We start from the raw sequence: 22,504 nt of genomic DNA on the forward strand, positions 1-22,504 counted from the left end.
ACTAGTACCAATTTGTCTTAGGAACAGTTACTTTTGCTGTGATGAAACACCATGACCAAAGCAACTTGGTGAGGAAAGGGTTCACTTGGCTTATGTTTCCAAGTTACTGTTCCTCATTGAAGAAAGTCAGGGTAGGAACTTCAACAGGCAGGAACCTGGAGGCAGGAGCTAAAGCAGAGGCCACAGAGGGGAGCTGCTCACTGACCTGTTCCTCACGGCTTGCTCAGCCTGCTTTCTTATAGGACCCAGGACCACAGCCCAGGGATGGCCCCACCCACCCTGGGCTGGGCCCTCCCCCATCAATCACTAATTAAGAAAATGCCCTACAGGCTTGACTACAGTGTGATCTTATGGAGGCATTTTCTTAATTGAGGCTCTCTCCTCTCAAATGACTCTAGTTTGTGTCAAGTTGACATAAAACTAGCCAGGACATGACTCAAGGGCAAAAGAAAAGTCTACATCAGGAGCTGAAGCAAGGCTCCAAGGCCTGAAGCAACAAGTGGTTCAGCATGTTATGATCAGTACTGTCCCCTCAGTTCCTAAACCCATGTCTTTACAACCATCACAGGGACAACAAGTGGTTCAGCATGTTATGATCAGTACTGTCCCCTCAGTTCCTAAACCCATGTCTTTACCAACCATCACAGGGACAACAAGTGGTTCAGCATGTTATGATCAGTACTGTCCCCTCAGTTCCTAAACCCATGTCTTTACAACCGGCTTACAGAGATGCTGGGATTACCCCATCAACACAGTATCAGAAGCTGCCTCACCCACTCAAGAGGGACTCACCAGGGACTTGCTAATTGACAGATAATGATCATAAGGAGTGTAATGAAGTCCTTTACACTTTAGCTAGAGGGAGCCACAAAGCACCTCAGAGAAAAGTGATCAAATATAATTAAAAATAAGCTTCCAGTTTTTCTGCTGGGGTGGGGTGGGAAGGGCCTGGTCTCACCCGTACTATGGACATGTTCCATCTTGAACCTCATGACTGTGCCATACATGTGATAACCAATTTTTTTATTTTCTTTTTTCTTCTGCACATGTATGCGTGTGGCTAGCACATGTGTGCCTGTGTGTGGAGGACCCAGGTAGGTGCCAAGCGTCTCCTTCAGTCTCTCTCCACTTATATACTAACGCAGGGCCTCTCTGAACCTAGAGCCCACTGATGCAGCTAACAGAGCTAGCCAGCTTGTCAGGGGCCCTGTCTCCAGCTCCCAAAGTACCAGGGTTACAGATGGAGCTGCCATGCCCACCTAGCTCTTAGACAGGTGCCAGGATCCTAACTCTGGGCCTCATACTTACACAGCATGCATTTTATCCACAGAGCCATCTCCTAGTCCCAAGTCAATTCTTTGTACATTCAGCTACAAACTGGCCATTTAATCTCAGAGCTGTCGAGGCAGACACAGGCCGATCTCTGAGTTTGAGACCACATGCATACCCTATTGTTGGTGGTGACCTATCTATGGGCCAGGAGCAGGGACACAACTGTGAACAAGCATGCCAGCATGGGACCATGCATCAGGAAGCTCCTGATGCTAACCAAGTTCAGAAATGAAGGGCAGAGTTGAGGCCGTTTGGAGGGGACCACCATGATCATTGGCACTAGCCATTTAAAGAGGCTGAGGAAGGCCTCTTCCACCTCTGCATGTGCTGAAAAGCTCAAAGAGGTTCAGCATGTTCCTCCACCATCACCAAGTCCCAAAGGAAGATAGGTATCCTGGGGTGTACACAGCAGACAATTACTATAAAATGTATCATCAGATTGCAAACCCAAGGAAGTACTGGCTCAGAAAGCTGCTGGAAGCCCTGATTCCATCAAAGCCAAGGAAAAGCTGCACCTGATCGGCTCAGTGACACCAGGAGAGGCAAGCCAACTCACCAGACTCCACCAACCAGCATCAGCCAACAAGGTAAGCATCTGCCCGGGTCTGGCAGAAGCTGCCAGATCCACCCACACACTCAGACACTAAGGACAGTGTCCTCTTGGCTACTGAGCATGAGAACATTAGATCCCATGGTGTTATAGCACAGTGCAGTGTCATGTCCAAATGTCCCCCACAATGTCCCCAGCCAGCACAGGTAAACTGCAGGGAACCCCAGAGGCAAGTTGCTCAATGGTGCACCCTAGTGGCACTCACTACCAAAATAAATCAACTTTACCTGGCTGGTGCCTAGTCAGGCCTTTTCCCCGGGGCAGCCTGACCTATAACACCCCATTTCCTAGAACCACTGACTCACCAGGAAACTGGTTTAAAATACCAGTCATACCAGTCTCCCCAAAGTATCACAACACAACAGCGAGAAGCAGCCCCTGCTGAATGGAGCACAACATGCTGACTGGCCAAATGAGGGGGATCACACATTCCAGTACCTGGGCTGCATTTATTGAATTCACCTTTGTAATGAACCCACAAATCAAGGTTCAGGTGGAGCTCACGAAGTGGGGTGTGGCACAGATAAGTGATGGACTCAGGGTCCACCAAGATGAAAGTGTCCTCGTGTGACAAGGGGGAGAGAGCAGGGTCCCTGGCAGATAAAGTGATCAAGGAAGGCTCCATGGAGGGGGTGATGTCACAGCTGTGTGGCCTGGGAGGTTGGAGATGGCAGACCAGGGGAAATCAGGATACCCAGAGTTGCTAAGAGCAGGGTCCCAGAAGGAGAAGAGGCGGCTGAGGTGGGTGGAGGAGGGGAACAGCAGGCAGATTCCCCAGGCTGAAGCCACACTTGGGGCTCTATCAGAATGCTTCCCTCCCTCTCCCTCTGGGGGTCCCACTGTGCCTTCCAGAGCAGGAGTTGCCCACCTGCCAGAAGTGGCCACTCCAGCCTGCTCCAGGGCTGTGGGTTTCTGGGCAGGTAGAAGTGGGGGGGGGAGCCCGAAGAGCTGCAGGTGGGAGCTCACCAGGAAGGTCTTCCCCAGCCTCAGTTTCCTCGTCTGTCAAATGGCTTATGAAGGTGCTTGGTACTGTTCATATGTGGGCCTCCTACCATGTGACAGCAGCCAGGGACGCGGGTGTGGGCCAGCAGAGGAAGGTAGGTAACAACGGACAGGGACAAGAGACCACATGAGGACAGCAGTCTGATCCTTCAAGCCAAGACCTTGCTCCCCAGTGGAAGCCCAGCGCCCACTGACCACACAGTGCTTCACAAGTGAAAGTGTGGTCTTGCAGTAGATATGCAGATTCTAAGCAAAATAATCCGGCTCTCCAGGGTCAAGGGGCTACTGTAGGGTCCCAGCCCCAGGCTCCATTCCACTCCCTAAGGCATCACCCCAAAGTCCCAACAAGAAGTGCAGCTCCAGGCGCTGCTCTGAGTGGTGGGTCTGCTGCTGCTGAAGAAGGAAGAGAGTCCCTCACACTGAGCCCCAAAGTGCTGACATGATCATGCCTGGGAGGGGACAGGAGGGTCAGGGGCCCCTGTCACTCACTGACACCAAGAAACGGCACCAGCTAAGCCCTGCCCCCTCTAAGATTGCTGCTCAGACATGTCACCTGGAGTCTAAGTGACAAGCTGTACTGGATAGTTTTATGTCAACTTGGCACAAGCTAGAGTCATCTGAAAGGAGGGAACCTCAATTGGGAAAACGTCTCCATAAGACCAGGCAGTGGGCAAGGGGCATTTTCTTGATTAATGATTCATGGGGAGGGTCCAGCCTATGGTGGGTGGGGCTATCCTTGGGCTGGTGGTCCTGGGTTCTATAAGAAAGCAGTCTGAACAAGCCATGAGGAGCAAGCCAGCAAGCATCACCCCTCCATGACTTCTGCATCAGCTCCTGCCTCCAGGTTCCTGCTGTCTGAGTTCCTGTCCTGACTTCCTTCAGCGATAAACAGTGATGTGGACGCCTAAGTCTAATAACCCTTTCCTCAACAACTTGCTTTGGTAGTGGTGTCTCATCGAAGCAATAAGACCAGCCTAAGACACTACAGGGGAGGTGGAAGTGAAGTCTAGAGAGATACCTACCTGAGCCATGCTCACTCATACTGACTGCAAAATTCCAGAGCCCCAAAGTCTTAATTGTTCAGCAGCTAACTAACCGGAATGAACTGGGACAGTCCTTCAAAGTCGGGAGCCTGAGAGGCAGGCTTCCTGGACAGAGTGTGGCCGTGTGGTCAGAGCTACCTTTGAGTTCTGGTTCATGACCTCGGCTGTGTAACTGGAGCTTCGGTTTCCCTAGCTGGGCCAGAAGAGCCAACTCAGCGTCTGACTACCCACATAGCTAAGGAAGTACACTGGGATCCAGCCCATGGCAGGAGGCCAAGACCAACAGTCCTGACGTTGCCCACCCATTCTTGAAATCAGGTCACCTTGTGCACAACTAGCCTGCCAGCCCAGCCTATCAGAGAGACTGTGTCAACCACCAAGGATGAGGAGGGACATCAGGGACACCGGTCTATGGCACATGTGCCAACATGCACACACAGACACACACACACAAAGGGGGAAAAAACAGAGTCATTGTGCAAAGGCCCTGTGGTAGAAAACCCGTGATGGGAAGGGACCCTTGCACAGTACACGGGGTGGGGGTCGGGGTAAGGCATTAAGCAGAGGGGCTAAAGGAATATGACTTCCCAGTGGCTAGGGAGCATGCAAACAGGCCTGGGCATCCTGGCTTGGGATTAAGCTCTCCCAAGGGAAGTTCACAAAGCAGCTAATGACAGGACGCTAGGCAGGAAGGGCACCCATGGTATCTGCAAACTTGAAAAGAACAGTGGCGGAAAAAGAAATCAGCAAAGTGCCTCCCCCGCCCCGGCAGAGCAGCGGGCATGCTTGTCTGATGGGGGAGGCCTCTGCTTATCTGATGGGGAGGCCTCTGTGGGGGTAGTTCCGCTGTTTGCAGAGGTTCTAGCAAGAACCCTGTTTTGTTTAATTCTAAGCAGAGGCAGAGTGTAGCTTGCTGCTTGCTGTCTGCCCTACCCACAAACCCCAGTGAGGTTCCCGGAGCCAAGGGTTTAGGAGGACAGCCACTCTCATCCAACTCTCAAATAAACAAGCGTCCCTTTGGCAGAGGTCCACTCATCCTCCCCTCCAGCCCTCGAGCGCAGACAATAGCTGTGTTTTCTGAGAGGCAGCGAAGGGCTAGGGCTCGGCATGGGAACTCACCCAAGTACAAGCTTCCCCACCCAGGACCCTCCCTTTCCTACAGCCAGGGTCAGCCCTCCCTTCCTCCCTGCCTCCCTCCCTCTCCCGCGCCTGGTGCTTCCCCTAGAGCCTGACCAGCCCTGAATTCCTGGGGCCCAGAATCCAGAAGGTTCCATGTTAAACACCCAAGCTCAGTGGCGAAAGCAGATGGGACAGGCTGCATGTGATCCTGAAGCGCTGGTCACTCTGCAAATGCACGACTAAAAAAGTGCCTTCTACTTGCTGTCACATACGCTGCCCGCGGAAGGAAGAGCTGACGGGTCAAACACAGACCAGAGGCGCTAAAATGTGGGTGGGCAATCTGGAAGAGTTAGAGGTCAATGGTCAGGGTCCAGGCAGGTACTGCACTTGGAGGCCTCCTGGGACAGAGACATTGGACCTCCGGCTCAGCCCTACATGTGGAGGAGAAGCCTGCCTGCTGGAGCAAGGGCTTTCCAGACAGGGGACTGAGGAAGCAGGGCCCATGGGAAACAACAGGTGGGACAAGGTGGATGGGAGGGACAAGGTGGATGGGAGGGACCCCACCAGGCAGAGTCCATGCAGAAAGAGTGAGGAACCCCAGTAGGGACCCAGAAGCTCCCCCCCCTTCTGGGTCTTCGGCAGGGCTGTGCCTCCCAATGGGAAATAAACAAGGGATCAGTGCATTTCCAAGTCTCCCCATCTAGCCTGTGAGTTCCAGAGCTCAAAGCCTTGCAAGACTTTTCCCTGCAGGACAAGTCCTGGCTCTTGAGAGCACCTGGCCCTGTGCGGGTGCTCAGATAACAGCTGCAGAGAGCACTGCTGCCCCAGGACCAGATGTGAGTCCCAAGGTCTGCATGGGACATGCTGGTGGGAGAGCGAAAGCTAGGAATGCCCCCACGGAAGCCCCCACTGCCCCTCCTCAGGGCAGCCAGAGTGCTTCCCTGTGTGACATTCGCTGAGCAGGCCTCCATCCAGCAGTGCCAGCGAGGCCTTGACATTTGAAGGCTAAGAATTTAAAGACAGGACATGATTCATCTACACAGGCCTTCCTCGAGGAGGAAGGAAACTCAGATCTGCAACCAAATTTAACTTCTTTTCTCCACGCATTTCTGTAGCCAGTAACACATGAGGGCAGGGCATTATCCGAAGGACAGCCTGCTACCCTCAGCAAGCAGAGAGGAAGCCTTAAGGAAAGGGGGAGGGGCACTCCTAGGGGTCAGGCAGCTGGCACAGGGGCAGCTTGTCTCAATCCCCATCCCTAACCTTCAATAGACAGAAACAAAAGAGTTAAAGAAGCCAGATGGAGCCAAGGCCTCCCTCTCACTACCCTGGGAATTTCAGAACCTGTGAACAGGTTTGGGTCAGGAAGAAACGGGCACCTGGGAGAGGCGCCTCAGCTGTGTTAGGTCCTGGGGAACGAACGGTGGGCATACAAACACTCAGTGCCAGGGACACAGTTCCCAGGAGTCAGGTCCTCCTGGTCTAGCCTTTAGTTCTGGGACCAAGACTTTCATCTCCATCCTTCCAGACACTCGAGGGTATGTGACAAGTGGTTCTGCAAATACATTCAGAGTCTGGGATAAACAGCAGCAGCTCCCCCGGGCGAGGGAGCAAACTACATGCATGTATGCATGGAGGGTGAAAACCGCATCCCTGGCTTCCTAGGGGAAAGGAGATGTTAGCCAGGACTCCTTATCTGGGGTCTCTGCTGTGTCCGAGGTGATCTGCACCTTCAGGCCTGTGGATCAAGACAGAAAAACTGGCAACGACCTTTGGTTCTCATCCCTGATGTGTGAGCCCAGGGAAAATGCTCGCTCTCTCTGGGCCACCATCTCTTGGGGCGATGGCGATGGTGGGGCTGCTGGGCCTCCCACCACGGGGCTGAGAATGAAACTGGGCTGGGGTGCAGCCCAGTGTAGGGAGCTGCCCTGGAGTGCACCCCCGAGTTCCAGTCCCAGCAACGAGTGAACGGGGCACAGGGGCTAGGGGACTATAGTCTCAGAACTCAGGAGATGAGGCAGGAAGATCAGGTTAGGGTCACTCTCAGCTACAAAACAAGTTGAAGGCCTAGCCTGGGCTACATGAGGTCCTGGCTCCAGAGTCACAAACACCCAAATGAAGCAACTGAGTGTGTGTATTGGGAGCGTGTGGAGGACAACAGGCTGCTGCATGCTGTCTGCTGGATTTATTGGTCTGCTTTCTCACTTTCATTTTTGAGGCAGGGTTTCTCCCTGGGTCCCGGGACTCACCAATTAGGTGAGGCTGGCCAGCCAGCAAGCTCCAGGGACCCACCCTCCACATCCCCATTGCTGAGATTACAAACACACACCACTAGACTTCTTCTTGCATGGTAAGCACCTCACTGAACTGTTGTCCTTAATGAGGTCAGGTGACCGTTACCCAGGCCTGCTGCCCTTACCAGAAAAGAAGTTGTACACACAGCTTTGAACCAAAAAAGCCTAGGCCTCAGCCAGCATCCATCCTGGCTGCCCTGCAGCAAGGCATGACATCTTCTCCCTCAAGTCCTACCCTCTCCTTCCAGCCCTTAAACAGCATCTGTTGTGAGCTCCCTGCAGCAACCAGCAGAGCTGACCCACATGGGTGCCCAATGAGTACTTGATAGAAGCTCAGAGAGGTCAAGGAGCTCACACAAAGTCACACAGCAGGAAGAAGCGGTGAGTAGAATTAGTAATTAGGCCAGTGACCCACAGCAAGGACACAGAAGCTGCCTCTCTGATCTGTCTTCCAGCTGCCTGACCTATGTCCCCAGGCTCCCTGCCCAACCTTGGCAGGAACATGTCCCAGCTCAGGAACCTTACAGATAAAAGTTCCTTCCACCCCTCTAAGGTTCTGCTGCGGGTGAGGGGATGTCCTGGAGGTGGGTCACCCCAGCACCCACGGGACACTCGCCAGCATCAGCCATGGCCATTCTGAAGCCCCTCCCTGCTCCTCTGTCCCACCCCATGCCTTCATAACCCGGTGTCCATGCTGGTGGAAGGCACCCAGCCCCGGAGGACCATCAGGACACAGTGCCAGGCCTCCCCTGGCATAAAGTGCATGGTGACAGCAGCACCCAGGGACTGACTGGTGCTGTTTGCTTTCCTGTGTTTGTGTTATCAAAGTCACCTTCTGCCGGGATGCCATGGCTGGCTGTTTTCACTGCGGGTCATGCATGACACAAGAACTAGTTCAGACACAGTCCAGCACGGTGGGGCGACCTGAGCCTCGGATGAATCACAGATGGGACAGACACACGTGTGACAGAGCCAGGGGGCTCTGCACAGATCCATCTACTCACTCGCCCTGGCACCCACAGACACATAGGAACCTCCTCGGCTCACTCAGATCTTGGTGAGGAGTTTCTTTCTTAATGTAGATTCAGACCCAGGCACTTATCTCAGTACCTCTGTTGGTTTGTTCTGAGACAAACAACGCTACATACAAATGCTATATAATCCAGGAGAGCCTCAGACTCATGCTTCTCCCTCCTCAGTGTCCTGAGTGCTGGGATTATAGGAGCTTGTGCTTGTGCAAAGCTCTCTCCGGGGATGGGGGGGTGTCTTCTGAGCTGTCAGTGAGAAGGGACACACTCTCAGCTCTTGGGGGGCATTTCCCTAGTGGATGGGGAGAGTCTCCACACTCCCAGAGTGTCCCGGGAGCATCACAAGGCTTTTCCCCAGTGGGACACAGCCATGGGTGCCCTGGATCAGCGAGATGTGGACGCTGTGTCTCCCCTCCCTTTCTTTCCAGTGCTGGATACAGAACTGCACATGCTAGACAAGTGCCCCACCCTGAGCTACGACACCAAGCCCTTCTCCCTTTTCACTAAGAGCCAAGGTCTCACCGGGCGTTGGTGGCGCACGCCTTGAATCCCGGCACTCAGGAGACAGAGGCAGGTGGATCTCTGTGAGTTCGAGGCCAGCCTGGTCTACAGAGCCGGTTCCAGGACAGCCTCCAAAACAATACAGAGAAACCCTGTCTCGAAAAAAAAAAATCAAAAAAAAAAAAAAAAAAAGAGCCAAGGTCTCAGTAAGTTGCCCAGGCTGAACTGGCTTGAGCTGGCTCAGTGGCATAGGCAGTGCAGGACTTGGAATCTTCCTGCCCTAGCCTCCTGTGTAGCTGAGATGATGGGCCTTGAACCAGCACACCCAGTCACTGTGATACTTCCCTGAATCATGGAAGATTCTCAAATGGTTCACAACCCAGAGTGGGGAAGCCACAATAGTTCCAAAAAACACATCATACTGTAAAGGAGCTGCAGCCAGCGCTACCTCCCTCACCCCTCACAGATACAGAAGCTGGCAAGGTAATTCCAAAACTTCCCCTCAAAAATTAGTGCCTGCCACATCCTTAAGGATAGCTCCCATCAAGGTCCACAAAATGCCACAGCTGGCAAGGATGGAAAGCATACATCCCTGAACTACAGGCAGGATATAAAATGGCACAGTCACTGGGGAAAGAAATATGGATATTTCCTAGGTTGCTTGTCTGGAAAAAGGGACCAGTGATGCCACAGCTGGTTGGGTCTTGCTGAAGTTAACGTTGTTAACTATTATTGACTCACTAAACAGCAATTTCACAAGCTTCTATCTCATCTGTGACTGGACCCCCACAGTCTAAGAGCCCGGAGTGCTGCCAAAGCTGCACACAGTGGCAAACTCATTGCTTCGAAGAAGCTACAAAGGCACTAAGGGGGGATCTAAACACCCACTCTGTTCCTGAAGGAGATGTGCTAGTTTCATTCATGAGAAAAAGATGTGAACCCCTACTTGCACACACCCCAAGTCTAGCAACTGCTCCCCTCTGTGACAAAATAGCTCACTTGTGGGCAGCCCACTACAGATTGCAAGATAGGACTAAGTGACAGGGCATGGAGTGGCTGTCACAGCAACATGCCTTAAGTGGAAGACTTCCTTGTGCCAGGTAAAATTGGACCAGCTCACCGAACACGTGTGACTGTGTATGCATACTAATGTACACGGAGGTCAGAGGAGAACATCAGGAACCCTGCTTTCCATCTGTTTCCTCAAGACAGGGTCTCCCACCCAGACTGAAGCCGGGCTGGTGGCCAGCAAGCTCCACCAATCCTCCTTTCTCCACCCCCCACAGGCACTGAGATGACAGGTGTGCACACTGCTGTGCCCAGCTCCTTACATGGAGATTTGAATTCAGACCTTCACATTTACATAGCAAGTGTTCTTACACACGGAGCCACACCCCCAGCCTTGAACATCTTAGAAAATGTTTTTATTTAAATTTTGAAAACAAAAAAAAATGATTCATGGAGTTGTGGATGTGCTTGCCCAGAATTCTTGAGATTGTGGGTTTGATCCCCCAGCGTGACAATACATAACAATTAAATAAATACAGGAATGAAGTCAGTTGTGGTGAAACACCACCTGTGGCCCCTGCTCATGACTCCATTCCTTCTATATTTACTTAATTGTTATGTATTGCCATCCTGGGGAATCCAACCCACAGTCTCAAGAATTCTAGACAAGCACACACACACACACACACACACACACACACTATTAAAATAAATAATGCTAAGCCACCTTCCGTCAGAGATGGCCACTGGTACTGACGACGGTGACCCAGATTTATTAGAGGCAGTCAGTGAGAGGAGCAAGCACTGAGCAGGGCTGGCTGAGTCAGCACCTGAGCTGGTAGAGATGGGCAAGGTTGGAGGAGGGGAAGGGAAGGAAGGGACAGGCCCACATACTGGCAGGGCAAGAGCCTGCATTCTATGTGACCCAAGAACCCTAGAGGCTGAGACCCTACCTCAGCCCATGTCATACGTAGATGGACTGGGCTGTGCAATATCCCCATCCAGGGTCACAGAAGAGCACCATCACTCCCCTGCAGATACCCCAGCCAGTCCCCCAACTCACCTCTGAGAAGCTGGCTCCATCACCAGCCCTTCCCTGTGGCTCCCCATACCCTCTCCTCTCTCTGCCCTTCCAGGTCTCCATGGCAAGAGCAGCCCTCTTCCCAACAGCCAAGCCAGCGTTCCAGAAGCTACTCTGCAGCCAGGGGAGGAGACAGAGGGTTCTCTGGATCTCATCTTACACCGGTCACCTCCCAATGGGCCAGTGGTTAGGACTTGGATGCTGGCCAGGCCTCGGCAGGGACAGGAAGCATCCCCAGTGATGGTGATCAGGCCGGGCTTATGAAGGAGCCTAGTGTGCCAGCCAGGACGGGATGAAGCCACTTGGACCAGTCCCAGTCAACACAGCCCCCACTCCGTGAGCTAAAACAACGTCAATGGAGCTGTGCCTGGGAGAGGTGCTGCAGTCCCCACCCAACCAACTCCGTCTACTAGTTATAGTCCGCAGAATGTAGAAGGAGCCGCTCTGCTTGAAACAAAAAGTATATGCAGCCATGTAAAATGACGACGCATAAGAATGGAGGGTGTTCGATGCTGGAGAGATAACTCTGCAGTTAAGAGCACTGGCTGCACTTCCAGAGGACTTGGGTTTGATTCCTAACACCCATATGGCAGCTCACAGCTGACTGTGACTCCAGTGTCAGAGGATCTGACACCCTCACACAGACATACATGTAGGCAAGACACCAATGCACATAAAATAAAAAGGATAACTCGTTTTAAAAAATAATAAAAGAACGGAGGGTATTAACAAACTTGATTCTTGGGACCTTATCTCACAGAACAGACGCCGAGGCTCAAAGAGGCAATGTGAGTTGCCCAAGGTCACACGGCTAAGAGGTTTCAGAGAATAAGTTCAGGTTCCATGGCATGGGCATCTCTCAGTTAATCAGCTATCACATGGCATCTTTGGAAGGTGTGGCTTCCGGCCTTCCCTCCCTTCTCTCAATGCTGCTCTCTCAGGTAAGGGACTGCTGCACTCTGGGCAGAAGAGCCTAGAGACGATCAGCTGTTCATTGGTGCCCTGGACGGCACCTTCACAGCACCTCCACCTCAGATGGAGGTACGGAGGCTGTAAGCAAACAAGGTGGAAAGGCCCTCAGGGGGTCACATAACCATACCATGAAGGAGCCCCACACTTACAGTAGTAGGAGCTTTACCCATAACCTCCGAGGGTAACAGAACCACAGCCATATCTTCTCCACAAGCCCTAATGTGCACTCCCATGACCCCAGGCTGTGTGGCTCCGAATAGGGTGTGGTCATCCCTGGAGGAGCCACCTCCCAGGGGTGACTCAGGCCTCAGGTCTAGGAACTGGGCAATATACTCAGCAGCCTTGTGGATGCCCAGCTGACCCCGCTAAAGCTGGGGAAGATGGCTCACACCTGCTGGCTGGGTCAGCCGCCAGCATTCTGGGCATTCTGGGCATTCCGAAAATTCTTCCGGCTTTTGGCTGCCTCCCTCCCATCCACTCACCCACCCACTTCTGAATGAACTAAAGGAAGGCAAGACAGATGGGCCGTGGAGGAAAGCGGAGACCACAGGCATCGTCACTCACTCTGAAGTAAAATCTGAGAATATCCAAGCCATCTCACCCCTCCAGGAGGGATGGTGTCACCTACCGCCTGCACATTCTAACCAAAGGGAGCAGTTTGGGTTCAAGTCTCGCTGGGAGAAGGACCCAGGCTGGACTCTGCATGCCCCCTCCCAGCCCTGAGAAGCAGCCCTCTGCCTCCGTGTCTCTCTCCTCTGTGGTGGCAGGGGCCTACGTACACACCAGGTGCTCAATAAATAACAAATATGAAAAGGGCCCAGTCTCCCCAGAGAAAGCTGAGTGCTGGGCTGGTACGTGAGACCTCCCTGGAAACATGAGTTCAGACGCCTAAGCTGCAGACAGCAGACATCCCTCCTGAAGCTCCAAGCCTCGATTAGCTCGTCCATGAAAAGGTTAATGATGCCAACTGCCCGAGTTATTCTGAGGGTGACGAGACGATGCAGAACCCAACACCTCCCAAGCAAGGGACTTGGCACACAGTACATCCTGGGCAAACCATAGTTCCTCCAGGCCCTGCCTTTTAAAGGGCTGGGTTAGAGTCTTCCTGGAGGTGTAGCAGACGAGACTCACTTGGATCTACTGCTCACACCACAACAGACAGGGGAAGAGCTCACCCAGGCAAGCGCAGGGAGGCCAGTGCTAGGAACTTTCTAATACACTTTAATCCTCGCTGGCACCAGCCTAGGCCCTTCCAGGTGCCACACATGGTCCCTGACACACCAACAATCAGCTGTGCCCGGCCTGGAAGGAAAGGAGATGAACTTGGGTGGTGCCCCAAGCCAAAGGTCCCTGGGAGTTTCCTACCCAGTCCCTCTCCGGTCCGCCCAGTGCCCTAAACAATCACAGGGCAGGGCCTGCCAAAGCCTGGACTTCATGTCCCAACAGGCCAGGCTGTGCAGTTTACAAGGTGACCCTGGAGTACCCAGAGCCACTGGCCTCTCCTGCTGGGATGTGGGATGTCCTTCATACCCATTCCCCAGACAGACAGATCAGTCCTCAGACAGGCTTAGCCACAGGGGGACCAAAACAAACACATATATAAAGCCAGCAGACTGGACAGTGTGAAGCCACAGCTCTGAGTTGGGGCATCCAGAAATACCCAGTGGCTTCTCCAGCGGGCAGGGCCAGGCAAAAGGAGCCTGTCTCCCGGCCTACCCACCCTGGCCGGTTGCTCTGGGTAGGGCCTCTGGGAGTCTGGCCACCCTCACCTGTGTAACAAAAGCAGCACAGACTCCGTGGGCATCTCATCAAATACTGTACCAGAGACACGGGACAGAAAGAGGCGGCAATCGAACTTACCGTGTATCCCAGCTGGCCTCAAATTCATGGACGATCCTTCTGCATCTGTCTCTTGTGTGCTGGGATTACAGGCATGAGCCACCACTCCCCAGTCAATCTGTGTTAATTATTAATTATTTTATTGCTGCTGCTGCCCCTATTTCTGCTGCTCGTGCAAACAAGGGAGATTTTAAAAGTTATAGACTGGGTATCAGTTACACACATTGAAGAAATAAACTCCAGGCCAACCTTAGTGCTCACCGTGCAAAAAAAGAGGCCTTATGCAATTATTACGTGTTACGTGATCCCACAAGACCACCACAAGGGAAATCTCTGGTTATTTGTCTTTAAAAGTTTTTATTTGATTGATGATTGCTTGGTTGGTTGGTTGCGGGGTGGGGGGGGTGCATGTCACAGCACACAAGTGGAGGTCAGAGGATGACTTGGAGCAGTTGTCTCCGTCCACCGTGTGGGCTACAGGAACTAAACTCAGGGCGGTGGGGGGGGGGGGGGCTGGCAGCAAGAGCCCTAACCACTGAGCCACCTCCGGAGCCTGTTCTTCCTTACAGTTTTGTTTTATCCTTCTGCAAATGAGCTAAGGCTCAGGGAGGCTGAAGCACTTGTCCGAAGTCACACAGCACTGTGCAGAGCCAGGCAACCAGTTCAGCCCAGCCTCGTGGCTGCCAGGAGGCAGCAAGGAAGACCAGCGGGGGCAGGAGCTGGAGTCAGGCCACAAGGACCCACAGTGAGGGAAGCCAGCTGCCTAGGGTCACACAGCAAATCCACAGCTAGACTCATCTTCCCAGCTCAGTTTGACACTCACCCAGACTCAGCACACTCCCCAGTACTCATGGCCAAGGGGGTCCTCAGAAACATGCGAGCTCCCCGCATGGGACAACACAGCAACTTCTCATTGCAGTCCCCTGACAGATTAGGACTGCCCCAGGAGGCTGAGTGGTTGGTAGTGAGGCTTTGTCCCTCCTAAGATGGCCTACATTGGGTAGAGAAAAATCTTGAAACCCAGCTGCAGCAGGGCCAGAAGCCGGAACCACAAGTCTCTCTTCACTTCTGTCCTCAAGGTGCTGGTAGCTCCCTGGAAGTCAAGCAACCTCTCTGGGCCTCCCCAGACTAAAAGTACCACAGCCACCAATAACCACTCTGCTTGGCCTGGTGTCACAGCCTGCGATTCCAGATGGAAAGGGGTGGCTGAGACACCGGAATGATGAGTTCAAGAAAAAGGCACTCATTCAGTGAGACCCCCTCTCAAAGTAACTTTCTAAGCAAGAGTGGAGATGCAGTGTAATGGTAGAGGGTTTGTCTACCATGCTAGAAGCCCTACAGTCCATCACCAGCACTGACAGACAAAACCTAAAACTACTGCAAGCCAGTGCTTAGGCAAAGTCCTTGCAGGTGCTCTCTGTCAACACAACGATGCTCACAGACCTCCTGAACCAGGCACTGCAGTGACTGCCAGTTCTCAGGTGGGGAAACAGACGTGCAGAGAGGTTCAGTGGCCAGCTCAAAGCCACACAGACATCAAGTGGTGGAGTTGGGATTTGAACCTGGGCAGTCTCTCCAAACGCCTACTGTACTCTCATCCTGTGCTAAACCCCTCAGACCCAGGAAGACCCTCACAGTCACCTGCTTCCTGTCAAGCACACCACTGTCCTTTATAGTAAGGAACACAGGTCCCTGGTCCTCAGCGAAGTGAAGCTGGGGGTAGGCAGGTACTCAAACATGTGATCCCAGAATTTAGGAGGCTGGGGCAGGAGGGTTAAACATTCTGGATCAGCCTTGACTACCTAGAGAAACTATCTCAGAAGGCAAGTAAACAAAACGGGCTATAACTGGCACCACCAGCTCACAGCAGCATAGCCAGAGCCAGAGCCACAAGTCCCGTTTTCCAGACAAGGAAACTGAGGCTGTTTCTGGTTCATAATTCATGTTCTGCCTTCCCCACAGTCCACTTGTCCCACACAGATCATGGGCAAACTCCTACCCTCTCTGCAGCCCCTTTGTTCCAGGAAGGTCCTCCTCCCACCCCTCAGAAGGGCTGCCCTATTGTCAGCAAAGACCTGCTCAGCCTCCTCAAGAGAGCCCAATGGGACCAATGATTTGGGGGAGGGTAAGTTCCTGTGACTATAGTGACTTACAGAATAAGGACAGAGGCAAGGCCACCTCACTTCCTCCTGAGGTTCCTCCTGGGGTCCTTTACACCTGCGTCCCACCCCCTACATATCTACAGTCCCACCCACCCCCTGCACACCTGCTGTACTGCCCCCTGCACACCTGTCATCCAACCTCCTGCATACCTATTGTCCCACCCCTGCTGTCCCACCCCCTGCACACTTGCAGTTTACCCCTGCACAGCTGCTGTCTTCCCCTTGCCCACCGGCTGTCCACCCCTTGCACACCTGCTGTCTTCCCCTTGCACACCTGCTGTCCACTCCCTGCACACCTGTGGTTCACCCCTGCACACCTGCTGTCCACTCCCTGCACACCTGCTGTCCATCCCCTGCACACCTGCTGTCCACTCCCTGCACACCTGCTGTCCATCCCCTGCACACCTGCTGCCCATCCTCTGCACACCTGCTGTCCACTCCCTGCACACCTGCTGTCCATCCCCTGCACACCTGCTGTCCACTCCCTGCACACCTGCTGTCCATCCCCTGCACACCTGCTGCCCATCCTCTGCACACCTGCTGTCCACTCCCTGCACACCTGCTGTCCATCCCCTGCACACCTGCTGTCCACTCCCTGCACACCTGCTGTCCACTCCCTGCACACCTGCTGTCCATCCCCTGCACACCTGCTGCCCATCCTCTGCACACCTGCTGTCCACTCCCTGCACACCTGCTGTCCATCCCCTGCACACCTGCTGCCCATCCCCTGCACACCTGCTGTCCATCCCCTGCACACCTGCTGTCCATCCCCTGCACACCTGCTGCCCATCCTCTGCACACCTGCTGTCCACTCCCTGCACACCTGCTGTCCATCCCCTGCACACCTGCTGTCCATCCCCTGCACACCTGCTGTCCACTCCCTGCACACCTGCAGTCCACTCCCTGCACACCTGCTGTCCATCCCCTGCACACCTGCAGTCCACTCCCTGCACACCTGCTGTCCACTCCCTGCACACCTGCTGTCCACCCCTTGAAGAGCACACCCCACTGGCTACTATCGTCAGCCAGAGGATCTGTCCAAAGACAGATCAGCCAAACCACTTGCTGACCCAAGTGCAAAACAGGCATTTGTTTATAAGTCATTGTGATTTAAGAGATGTTTGTTACCCAGTGCAAACACAGGAAAAGTGAACCAACACAGGAGCCGCACACTTCCAGAAAGACTAGAGTGTTCACTGGCAGATGTCTCCTAATATACAATCTCTGGAAGGTTGGACTCAAACCCACAGACAACCTACAGGGGCTCCAGCCTTCCCTACTGTGGGCTGCAGGATACAGTCTGGGGACACTGACAGGACAAAGCCAACAGCTCCGCCTCTGTGAAGCTCAGACAGCTTCGCTCCCACAGGCGTGTTCGGGGACCTGGGCAAGCCCTCTTTATCTCATACTTCCTCCCACCTCCTGGAAGCACCAGTAGGAGGGGCTGCAGAGTTAAAACCAACCCTTCAGTAATAACTGTGCCCAACAGCAGGGGCCGTTCACTTCCACGCACACATTCTCGAACTGGAAATCTCCAGAGGTGTTTTTAACTTATATGTAAGGGTCTTCTATGTTGTTGCTAGTTCCCCCCAGCAATTTACTAAGCACCACCTTCTCTGCCAGTTAGGACCAACACACACCTGCCAAATCCCTCTCAGTCCTCGCAGCCACTCTCAGAGATAAACCCCATCATTTTCCTCATTCATAAAGAAGGAAATGGGCTCAGAGAGGTTAACACACCTGACTGCGGTCACACAGCAGAGAAAGCAGCAAAGCCAGGACTTAATCCTACCCCTCCAGCTCCAGAGCAGATCTGAAAGTAGGATTCCTAACTGACAAGATGTGATGGAGGCTCAGGAGGAATTAGAGTCTGTGTGTACGGTAAGCCTTGGGAGGACCATGAGGGGCTAAAGTGTGGCTCTCTGAAAGTCCAGCTGGGCACGTGTGGTCCACGCACTTCCACACGACACCGTACTTTCTCAACGCGCACATGCAGCATCCTACACTCAAATGCTCGTTCACCGTGGCTGACTCAGGTGTAAACAGTCAATGATCCCACCTTGAAAACATTTCTATTTCCAGTGGAGACACGGCTACAAACATTTCAAAGGTCACCTAACTGCACAATTACCAGAAGGGCAATAATAACTCAGGCCCCAAAGTCAAGTCCGTAATTGCTTCCTGATTTGGGTCATGTGACCAGAGGATTCCTGGGGACAGGAGATCTCCGGAGTTCTCAAGCCCAGGGACTCTTCCCACCCAAGAGGCTCCATGAGATATTCATCTCCTGGGAGGAAAATGATCCACCCAGCGACCCCTTACCCAGGCCAGCAGCCAGGGTGTGGACAGTGGGCAGCCACACCTAGCCACAAGTGGACACATGGAATTGGAAGGAGTGTGGCATTGGCAGCCAGTTCTACGTTCAGAACTCAGCCCCCACCACCCCCGGCTGCATATTAGTCAAAGCTTCCACTTCTCATGGGAGTGGGGGGTCACCAAAGCCAGCACTGCCTGCCACCAACTGTCCTGAGGGACTCAGCCCAGGTCCTGACATACACTGGGGTACATCAGTGCCTCTGGCTTTTTCTACATTCTCCTTGCCCTCCATGTTGCTTGGCCAGCCTCTCCCCCTTGGTTAACCTCCGGTCCCTCTTGTCGATTTTACCTCACTGTCTCCGAGCACGCATCAAGGTCCTGAGGGAAGTGGCAGTTCTGAATCCACCGTCCCGAAATCTGCAGTGGCTGGGGGCAGGAATGTGCACCTTCAGGCAGGGATCTGGTCCCCTCGGTCCCAAGTCTTCCGGGGCAGGAGACGCTGGGGTGTAAAGGTCTTTTATTCCCTCAGCCTGCCCTACACTCTGGGCAGGACCAGGAGTTAGGCCTCACCCACCCTCGACACTGTCCTACCTCCTACTCAGCCCTCAAGGCCCAGCTCAAGTGTCACCTTTGAACACAGATGAGCATACACACAGAGGCACACAGGCACACACACAGGCACATACAGACATACATGAGCCAGGTTCAGCAAGGCACCATCCACTTGGAACGCTTCTGATGAAGGCTATCATGACAACCCTCCTACCCTGAGCTCACACAATCAGACCCATCCCTGACACTCCCCAAGCCCCACCCCGGTGAAGGAGTGGAGGACCCCATCAGACCATACAGGCTATGCGATGACTCAGTGGGTAAAGGGACTGGTCACCAAGTCCCAGGGGTTGAGTTCCATTCCTGGCACCCTTCTCTGCCCCAGACTCTGATCCTCCTCTTGTCCCAGGCCATTGGCCCCTCCTCTGCCATCCCCACTCTGTCTTCCCAGACAGGCCAAGGGTTCACCCCTTCAGGATGTGACTTCAAGCCTGGCCCTTGACACAGTGTCTGGAGCCATTAGTTCACTGAATGAACTGCTGATGAATGGACACAGGCAACATCTGGGGCTCATCCTGTGTGTTGGTGAAATGTGGTGATGCTGAGAGGGGTCACATGACCAAGGAAAGACAACTGATCCCTGCACCCCCATCCCTCTCCCACCCCAGCTCAGGTGTGCCTAAACACTAACAGTCACCAGGAGTCCCGGAGGAGGGGTGTCTAGCTCAGAGTGTAGGACCAGGTCTACACCCCCAACATCACAAATCAACAAAGATTGAGGCAGGCTCACAGGCTGACTGGCTAGAGAGTCATCCCCGAGGCACAGATTCTGAGCTGCTCTGGGCCGGTGCACACTGTCTCCCTGGGACACCCCTGCGCCCGTGTGCGCGCACACAAACACACACACACACACACACACACACACACAGTGGTCCACACTGACTCCCATGTGCTCCTGTGACCACACACACACACAAACATACACACACACACACACAAACATACACACACACACAGAGGCAGGCCAAGGTGACCATGGGTGCAGGTCCAGGCTCTGCACTTCTCCGGCCTAAGTGAACTCCTCCATCCCTTTAAAGGGACTCCCCGGAACCCACCAGACACGGGTGTCTGCAGAGGCCAGCCTGGCCTCACGCCGGCCCTGCGGGGTAGCTGGGAGAAAGTTGGCGGCTGGCAGCCTCCACTTAAGTCCGGGTTACTGATTAACCAGCCCCAGCGGTTCTCTGTGCACGGCCTTGGAGCGGCAACTCGCCTCCGTGGAAGAAAGTCCAAGTTACTCATCTTTGTCACCGCGGACGGGGTAGTGCGCGCGCCACCCGGGAGGCCGCGACCCCGGGACAGGGCTCAGGCCCAGCGCCAGAGGCTGGGCCTTCAGGGACAGCTCTACTGCAACAGGCGCCGTCCCTCCCAAAGCAAAAGGCCACGGCTCCCCGGCCCGAGAAAGGGCAGCCCTGGCCTGCACGGCGCGATTCCGAGCCACGCGCGAGCCGCGGACGCGCGTGGGGGAGCGGGGCCAACTCAAAGCGTCCTCCGCCGTCATGCCCCGGCCGCAGATGCAACGGGATCCCCAAGTCTGCAGCGGGGACTCCGCAGGCGGCGCCTCCCGGCTCCCCGCTTCGCCCTCCGCCAACTTTGCTAACTTTCCACGCGGCCCCGCGGGCAGGAGTGGGCGTCCCCGCGCGCTCCCGAGCGTCCCTGCGCGCCCCCGGCGTCCCCGCGCGCCCCCGCGCCCTCCGCGTACCTACCGCAGTGACTCGCTGCGCCGCACCTGCCCGCCCGCACCTGCCGCGGCGCGCGCAGCCTCGCAACTGGGGGCGGGGCTCGGGCGGGAAGCGCCCCGTCGCCGTGGCAACCGCGCCCGACGGCGCCTGCGCACAGCAGCGAGGGGTGGAGCGCGGGCCTTGGAGCCGCGGGACTGAGTGAGGCGCGCCCCCTGCTGAAGAGACGCGGCATTGCGCAAGGATCCCACTGTGTGCCAGCCACCACCTGAAGCCCTACCAGAGGTCTTGCTACTGATCGTTCCTGGTTGGCTGCCTTGTTCACTAACCGTATCTACCAGAGTTTGCTTTTGTTCTTTACTTTCTCTTTAAAAGAAAGATTTCTTTTATTATTAATTACATGTATACGTTCATGTAAGTGCAGGTGCCGGCAGAGGTCAGAGAGGGCGACAGATACCCGGGAACTGGAGTTGCAGGAGGTTGCCTGGCACTCCTGTAGGGTGTTGGAAACTAAACTCTAGTATTCTACAAAAGTGGTGTAGTCCACCACGAAACAGCTCTCTCTGTCTCTGTCTCTGTCTCTCTCCCTCTACTTACTAAGAACCTTTTTGTGCTGGGCCCTGGGGACTCGGCTCTGAGGCAGCTGGCAGGATCCAGGTTCTCACGGGGCATCGCCCACACTAGGGAGAAACATTGCACGAGAAAATTGAATCATAGTTACGGCACTTGTTCCCAGGAGAGATGGCCCATATGACTAATGAGACATGGGTAGTGCCTTTGTTGTAATCCAGCCCCACTTCAAGGAAAGAAACAGGGACCCAAGCAGCAGTGTGGCTTCAGGAGATCTGTCTGCCACTCTCCTGCCTCCTCTGCCTCTAATTGTTGTTGATGGCGTGTGTGTGTGTGTGTGTGTGTGTGTGTGTGTGTGTGTACAGCTCACCCAATCCTGTGCATTTTGAACCTTCTGAAGTAAGGACTGACACCTTCCATAATACCTAGGACCCACCTGAGGCCCTTCAGGGCCCTGTGCACAGGAACAGAGCCCGGTAGTCCTATGGGTCATCTGATACCATGGTACAGTTATCAACTGAACCCATGCTGGCGAATGTCAAATATGACTGCCACTCCCAGGGGGAGGCCTTTGGGGCAGTTCGAATGGTTGTTTTCCAAGATGAAATTCCTCAAAGTTCACCTAAAAGCAGGTTTGTGTGCCCAGCATGGTGGCACACGCCTTTAATCCTAGCACTTAGGAGACAGAGGCAGGCAGATCTCTGAGTTCCAGGCCAGCCTGGTCTACAGAACAAGTTCCAGAATGGCCAGCACTACACAGAGAAACTCTATCTTGAAAAACCAAAAACATTCTCAAAAAAACAACATATGTAAAGTAAAATAAAAACAGTTTGTGTGCATTCTTCTCTCTAGAGATACTTCAGGGGACTTCTTAGGCAGTCACTTGATTCACAATGCCTACCTCAGGGTTGGGACATAGTAGGTGCTCAATGAACAGATATGCGGGGCCATAAATGGCCAGTCTGTGATACCCCACCATGTGCCGTGTCTCCCAGAACCTACAAGAAACTTCCTATCTCTCTTGTGCAGATCACTAGTTACAAGATATGTGTCAGGATGTTTCTGAGTAGTTGGATATTGGTGGTTCTCAGCTACCCAGCCAACAGAATCCTCCCTCCTGACACTGCCTGTCTAGCTCAGAATATAAGCAGGGAAGGGAACAAAGCAGTATCTTTGCCAACATCCCCACAGACCCCAGACATATCTCCCGTGACTACCCCATCCCCACTCTGCAGTCTGTCCACTCAAGCCAGGCACAGGGAAGACTGAGACTAAACAAACTACAACTCCCAGAGGCACCTGGGTTCTCAAGGGGCCAGACTTCCTGGGACACAGGTTG

At 54.0% G+C, this 22,504-nt stretch overlaps 1 protein-coding gene across 4 annotated transcripts in view; it reads right to left on the reverse strand.

Annotated features, from left to right (window-relative positions):
• The window catches only part of Kiaa1671 (KIAA1671 ortholog), a 140,333-nt gene extending 119,651 nt beyond the window's left edge, over positions 1–20,682 (reverse strand). For 2 of the 4 annotated variants that reach the window (XM_040731590.1, XM_040731591.1), the window contains exon 1: positions 18,657–18,856. The gene's annotated coding sequence lies outside the window, so the exon portion shown is untranslated. Of the gene's footprint in view, positions 1–11,000; positions 11,140–18,656; positions 18,857–20,622 lie in introns of those variants that run through there. The other 2 variants (XM_013119768.3, XM_021232381.2) reach the window with 2 other exon arrangements.
• Positions 20,683–22,504: the final 1,822 nt, after the last annotated feature.

This window comes from Mesocricetus auratus, unplaced genomic scaffold, assembly GCF_017639785.1.
Source record: "Mesocricetus auratus isolate SY011 unplaced genomic scaffold, BCM_Maur_2.0 Super-Scaffold_100025, whole genome shotgun sequence".
Lineage (NCBI taxonomy): Eukaryota > Metazoa > Chordata > Mammalia > Rodentia > Cricetidae > Mesocricetus > Mesocricetus auratus.